Raw genomic sequence first — 7,204 nt, 5'->3', positions numbered from 1 at the left:
AAACTGAGTGCAAAGGAACTACCAGTGATTATTGCTGCAGTTTAGAGCTTGAGGCCGGACTCGGTGGCTCACTCCTGTATTCCCAGCACTTTGGGAGGCCGAGGGAGGCAGATTGCTTGAGCTCAGGAGTTCGAGACCCCTCTGGGCAACATAGCTAAACCTGTCTCTCAAAAAAAAAATAGCTGCGTGTGGTGGCGTAGCCTGTGGTCCCAGCTACTCAAGAGGCTGAGGTGGGAGAATCCCTTGAGCCCAGGAGGTCAAGTCTGCAGTGAGCCAAGATCATGCCAGTACACTCCAGCCTGGGCAATATAGCGAGACCCTCTCTCTAAAAATAAAGCTGAATGAAGGCTTTTAGAGGTAGATTGTTGCTAGAGCCGCAGAAGCTTTCCATTGTATATAGGCTAAGAAGTTTATCCTCCAAGTAAAGGTGCAAAATATTAGGGCACAGTCTCAAGATCAGTAAGGGTGAGGTAATATAAATTACAGCATACATACTATAAAATAATTAATTATATTGACTAGTTCAGATGTTCCCATCGTTGTCTGTATCTTGTGTTCATCATGCATAAGGAGGAAGACAGGAAAGGAAGTTCTACGGTTCTTAACCACCCACCTCCTTTATTGTTTTCTTCCTCCCTGGACTTCCATATTACCTAGTTTAATATGTTGATGGCACCACTGAATCTCTGGACTGCAAAAGGAAGTTCCTAACCATTCCAAATTTACTTTGTCTTAATGTGGGAAGCCAGCATTTCCCAAACTTAGTTGTTTGTGAACTCTCTTCACTGCAACTGCCAGGTCTCCCCACCAAAGACCACCAGAATAACCTGTCACTAAGTAAATCTGAGTTTTCTTACTGCGTTAGAAAAGAACATTGCAGCCGGGCGCGGTGGCTCACGCCTGTAATCCCAGCACTTTGGGAAGCTGAGGTGGGTGGGTCACCTGAAGTCGAGTTTGTGACCATCCTGGCCAACGTGGTGAAACCCCGTCTCTACGAAAAATACAAAAATTAGCCGGACATGGTGGCTCACACCTGTAGTAATAGCTGCTCGGGAGGCTGAGGTACCAGAATCGCCTGAACTCAGGAGGTGGAGGTTGCAGTGAGATCACGCCACTGTACTCCAGCCTGGGCAATAGAGTGAGACTCAGTGTCAAATAAAAAAAAGAAAAAAGAATATTGCTTTGACATAATCTTAGTGTGTCAGAGGGGACGTCACGGGTGATTTTTATTTGTTTATGAGACGGTCTCACTCTGTCACACAGGCTGGAGTTCAGTGGCACAAGCATAGCTCACTGCAGCCTGGGACCCCTGGACTCAAGCGATCATCCCACCTCATCCTCCCAAGTAGCTGGGACTACAAACACATGCCACCATGACTGGTTAATTTTTTGTTCTTTTTTTTTTCCAAGAGATGGGGTCTTACTATATTGTCCAAGCTGATCTTGAACTCCTGGTCTCAAGTGATCCTCTAGCCTTGGCCTCCCAAAGTGTTGGGATTACAGGCATGAGCCACGGCACCTGAAAATATGTGTTTTTTTCTTGTAGGAATTTAGAAAATTGCCCTACCAGCTCTGCCCTAAACCCTCAACAAGTAGCTGACTTTTTGTTTCCTTAACCTTAGGATCCATCTTAGTTGATAAAGGGGTAAATGATTGTCTATTTTAGTCTCTCAGATCACAATATTTTATTTTTTTTAAAGATGAGGGTCTTACCATGTCCCCCGGGCTGGCCTCAAACTCCTGGGCTCAAGCAATCCTCCCACCTCAGCCTCCAGAGTAGCTGGGAGTACAAGTGTGCACCACCACACCCAACTATTACAGAACTTTTGCATTTAAAAAGTCAATTATTTTTTTTCAATATTTTATAAAAATTTTCAGACCAACAGTTGAAAATATTTTTACTCACATTTTATTCTCCTTATTTGATAACATACCTATCAATCCTTCCATCCTTTCATCAGTCTTAGTTTTTGATGCATTTCAAAGTTGCAAACATTAGCAGACTTTCCCTGAAATACTTCAACATGTATATCGTTAACTATGTCACAAGTATATACGTAGAAGAGGCTAAAGATCACCTCTCCCCATCTTAGGTCTTAGTTGGGACTCGTATAATAAAAGACGGATTAACAAGAAGAAAACAAGTTTATTAACGCATACTGTGTGCATTAGACAGGAGAAATCTCAATGAAAAGTAACTGAAAGCAATGGCTTAGAATTCTGTCTTATGAGAGTTTAACAAAGAGCAGTGAATTTGGGGGGAAATGACAGGGCAAAGGAAGGTGGTTTTAGGCTTCAGAAGGTGGGAGGCTGTGGGAAGGTAAGCACAGTATATGCAAGGAAACTAATGGGTAAGTTTTGTTTGTAGATTCTGCTGGTGCCACTTTGGGCTGGTAACAGTCTTAAGCTGCCTCCAGTAAAGGAGAATGTATGTCCTGTCTTTAGGCAGAAAAGTGAGAGGATAGGGAGAGCTTTTTCTCTGTTTTCTGCTGCTTTATTTATTTATTTTTAGGTTTTTTTTTTTTTGAGATGGAGTCTCGCTCTGTGGCCAGACTGGAGTGCAGTGGCACCATCTCGGCTCACCGCAGCCTCTGCCTCTCGGGTTCAAGAGATTCTCCTGCCTCAGCCTCCTGAGTAGCTGGGACTATAGGCACGTGCCACCACGCCCAGCTAATTTTTGTATTTTTAGTAGAGACACGGTTTCACCATGTTGGCCAGGATGGTCTCGATCTCCTGACCTCATGATCTGCCCGCCTCAGCCTCCCAAAGTGCTGGGATTACAGGCATGAGCCACCGCACTGGCCTGTTTTCTGCTCCTTAATTGCCTTTGGCCAAAAAATAATTTTTATGTCAAAGAGGCATATTTTGGGGTGGCACCTTCTGGTTTCCTTCATATACTTCATATGATCTACATACTTCATCATGCATATCATTAACTACAATGAAATGGACACATCATGAGCATACCATTCCTTGAGTTCCAATGTATGCATGCCTAGTGCAACCTAAATCCCAAGCAAAGTACAAAGCATTGACTGACCGTGGTGGCTCGTGCCTGTAATCCCAGCACTTTGGGAGGCTGAGGTGCCCAGGAATTTGAGACCAGCCTGGACAACATGTGAGACCCCATCTCTACCCCCAAAAAATAATAATAATTTTTAATTAGCTGGGTGTGGTGGCATGCACCTGTGGTCACAGCTACTCCAGAGGCTGAGGCAGGAGGATCACTTGAGCCCAGGAGGTGGAGGCTACAGTAAGCCGTGTTTGTGACACTGCACTCCAGCCTGGGCGACAGAGAGACCCTGTCTCAAAACAAAAAACAAAAAACAAAAAACAAAGCATTGCACAGACAGCAAGCGTTGCTCTGATTTTTTTCCACCGTAGGTTAATTTTGCCTCTTCTAGGACTTTTGTAAATTATACAAAATGTACTCTTTGGATAAGGCTTTGTTCACACTGCATACTTTTCAACATTTTATGAGATAATTATAGATTCACATGCTGTTATAAGAGGTCATGGAGGTTGCATAAATCCTTTACCATTTCCCCCGATGTTAAAATTGTGCATAAGGACAGTATAATATCATAAATAGGAAATATATATTGACACAATCCAGTGGCTTCATTCAGATTTTACCAGTTACAGATACTCATTTGTGTGTGTGATTTAGTTCTATGCAATACTATCACCTGTGTCAATTCCTCTGAGCACTACAATCAAGATATAGAGTAGTTCCATCACAGGAATTCCTCATGCTACCCTTCCACAGCCACCTCACTTTCTACCCTCACCACCATCAACCCCCATGAAACCACTCATCTGGTCTCCATTTCCTTTTTTCCCCTCCATCTTAATTGAGGTGTAACTGACAGATAAAATCCATCTCTTCAATTTTGTCATTTCAAGAATATTATATAAATGAATCATACAGCAGCAACAACAACAAAAAGCCTTTTTTGAGACGGAGTTTCACTCTTGTTGCCCAGGCTGGAGTGTAATGGCACAATCTCAGCTCACTGTAACCCCTGCCTCCTGGGTTCAAGTGATTCTCCTGCCTCAGCCTCCCGAGTAGCTGGGATTACAGGTGCCCACCACCATGCCTGGCTAATTTTTTGTATTTTTAGTAGATACAGGGTTTCACCATGTTGGTCAAGCTGGTCTCAAACTCCTGACCTCAGGTGATCCACCCACCTGAGCCTCCCAAAGTGCTGGGATTACAGGTGTGAGCCACCATGCCTGGCTTTTTCTTTTTTTTTTTTCTTTTAACAGAGTCTTGGTTGCTCTGTTGCTCAGGCTGGTCTCAAACTCCTGGGCTCAAGCAATCCTGCGTCAGCCTCCTGAGTAGCTGGCACTACAGGAATGTGTCATTGCACCTAGCTCTTATTGACTTTTTGATGAGTAGAACTTTTTAATTTTGATGACAATTTATCTAAGTTTTTTTTTTTTTTTTTTGACGGAGTCTCGCTCTGTCACCCAGGCTGGAGTGCAGTGGTGCGATCTCGGCTCACTGCAAGCTCCACCTCCTGGGTTCACGCCATTCTCCTGCTTTAGCCTCCGAGTAGCTGGGACTACAGGCGCCCGCCATCACGCCCGGCTAGTTTTTTGTATTTTTAGTAGAGACGGGGTTTCACTGTGTGAGCCGGGATGGGATGGTCTCGATCTCCTGACCTCGTGATCCGCCCGCCTCAGCCTCCCAAAGTGCTGGGGTTACAGGCGTGAGCCACCGCGCCCGGCCTAAATTTTCTTTTATGATTATTGCTTTCTGTGTCCTAAGAAACTTTTGCTTATCTTGAAGTCAAGAGATTCTCCTATTTTTTTTTTTTTCTTTTTTTTAAAAATAGACATAGGGTTTCACCATGTTGCTCAGGCTGGTCTTGAACTCCTGAGCTTAAGCAATCTGCCCTCCTTGGCATCCCAAAGTGCTGAGATTACAGGTGTGAGCCACCGTGCTGGGCCTCCTATGTTTTCTTCTAAAAGCTTTGTATTTTAACTTTTACATTTAGGTTTATGAAATTATTCTTTTAGTAGTCTCTTTGTCCCCCCTAAAAATATAAGATGGCTGTGTGTGTGTGTGTGTGTGTGTGTGTGTGTGTGTGTGTGTGTGTGTTTTGGTTGTTGTTTTAACAGGGTCTAATAGCATTACCCAAGCTGCAGTGCAGTTGTACAATCACGGCTCACTGTAGCCTCCACCTCCCAGACCCACATGATCCTCCCATATCGGCCACCTGAGTAACTGGGACCACAGGTGTGCACTACCATACCTAACTTTTTTGTTCGTTTGAGACAGGGTCTTGCTCTGTTGCTCAGGCTGGAGTGCAGTGGTGAGATCATGGCTCACTGCAGCCTTGACCTTCTGGGCTCACATAGACTTGATTCATCCAATGAACAATAAATATGATACACCTACCATGCCCCAGGTGCTGTTACAGATGCTGGAGATATAGCCACAAATGAGACAGACAAGATTCTTGCACACCATGGAGTCTGTACACTAGTGTGTGATGACTAGTTTTAGATGTCAGCTGGGAGGGTGTTTTAGGATGAAATTAACATTTAAATCGCTGAACTCTGAGTAAGCAGATTGCCCTCCATTATGTGTGTGCGCCTCATCCAGTCAGCTAAATGCCTAAATAGAAAAGACCAGCCTCCCCGAATAAGAGTGATTTCCCAACAGACTGCCTTTGGACTGGAACTGCACCATCATGCCAAAAAGCAGAAGGTAACACAAGCAGGAGAAAAAAAATCAATCAATAGAAAAAGACCCAGAAATGACAGAGCTGATGGAATCCACAGACACAACTTTAAATATGTCAACAAGGAAAAATGGTTATGTCAGACTGGTGAAATTATGATTTTTTCTTATTTTTCTAAATATATGAAAATTAAACAAAAAGAACATTAATCCCTTATATGGATATCTATTTTTTGATGGACATTTATTCCCAAGAACAGATAAATGAAGGAAATGATAAAACACCACATTTAAGACATTGATTACCTCTTGGGGGAGAGAGACAGGGAGAAGGATGCAACTGGGATAACTATGTAGAACTAGACAGTGTGGTAGTACTACATTTCTTAAGCTAAGAGGTGTGGATGTGCCATTGTATTATTCTTTATACAGGTACTTTGTTTATCTTAAATATTGCAAAATACAATTTAAAAATAAACAGAGGGTCGGGTGCAGTGGCTCATGCCTGTAATCCCAACACTTTGAGAGGCCAAGGCGAGTGGATCACCTGAGGTCAGGAGGTCGAGACTAGCCTGGCCAACACGATAAAACCCTGTCTCTACTAAAAATACAAAAATTATCTGGGCATGGTGGCGGGTGCCTGATATCCCAGCTACTCAGGAGGCTGAGGCAGGAGAATCGCTTGAGCCCAGGAGGCGAGGTTGAAGTGAGCTGAGATTGTGCCATTGCACTCCAGCCTGGGAGACAAGAGTGAAACAGTCTCAAAAAAATAAAATAAAATAAAAATAAACAGTTACAGAAAAAATACCACATATTTATATTCAGAATAGGAATAGTAGTGTTATTTCCAAAACTTTTTATGATCTCCCCCATGATCTTTCAAGATATGTTACTGAAACAATCAGATCTAAAAGAGATCTTCAGTGCACGTGTCATTTCCCTTTAGATGTTATCTTCTGAGGTTGTATCCAGTTTTCTCAACAAGGCAGACTTGCTATGTCCCTCTGAAAATTTCTTTCCCTTTACTGTATAACTTGCTTTTTGTTAATTCCATATTTAGTTATTGTTCTCTGCCTCTTCAGTGTTTATCTTTCATTTCAATATTAAACACTGATATTGGGTAACTGAGTAATATTCAATTATTCCTTTCCTCATGTTATTTTTATCCTTCTAAGTGACTGCAATTATTTTCATACATGGAACATGAAAAATTTTATTGAGCAACCTGTATTTGCAAAGTTATTTCTGTACCACTATTTCCTGCATAGATTTCTCAAATTGTTTATAGAAGTACCATCACCACCTTTCTGGTGACACAATATCTCTTGACCTATAACCTCAACACAGAGTTGTAATATGAATTAGTCACTATTAGTTGGAAAGGATTTTTTTGTTTTGAAACGGAGTCTCACTCTGTCCCCTAGGCTGGGGTGCAGTGGCGTCATCTCAGCTCACTGCAACCTCTGCCTCCCAGGATCAATCGATTCTCCTGCCTCAGCCTCCCGAGTAGCT

Source organism: Macaca fascicularis, chromosome 8 (assembly GCF_037993035.2).
Source record: "Macaca fascicularis isolate 582-1 chromosome 8, T2T-MFA8v1.1".
In the NCBI taxonomy this organism is placed as follows: Eukaryota; Metazoa; Chordata; class Mammalia; order Primates; family Cercopithecidae; genus Macaca; species Macaca fascicularis.
Note: the sequence above shows the minus strand (reverse complement) of the source record.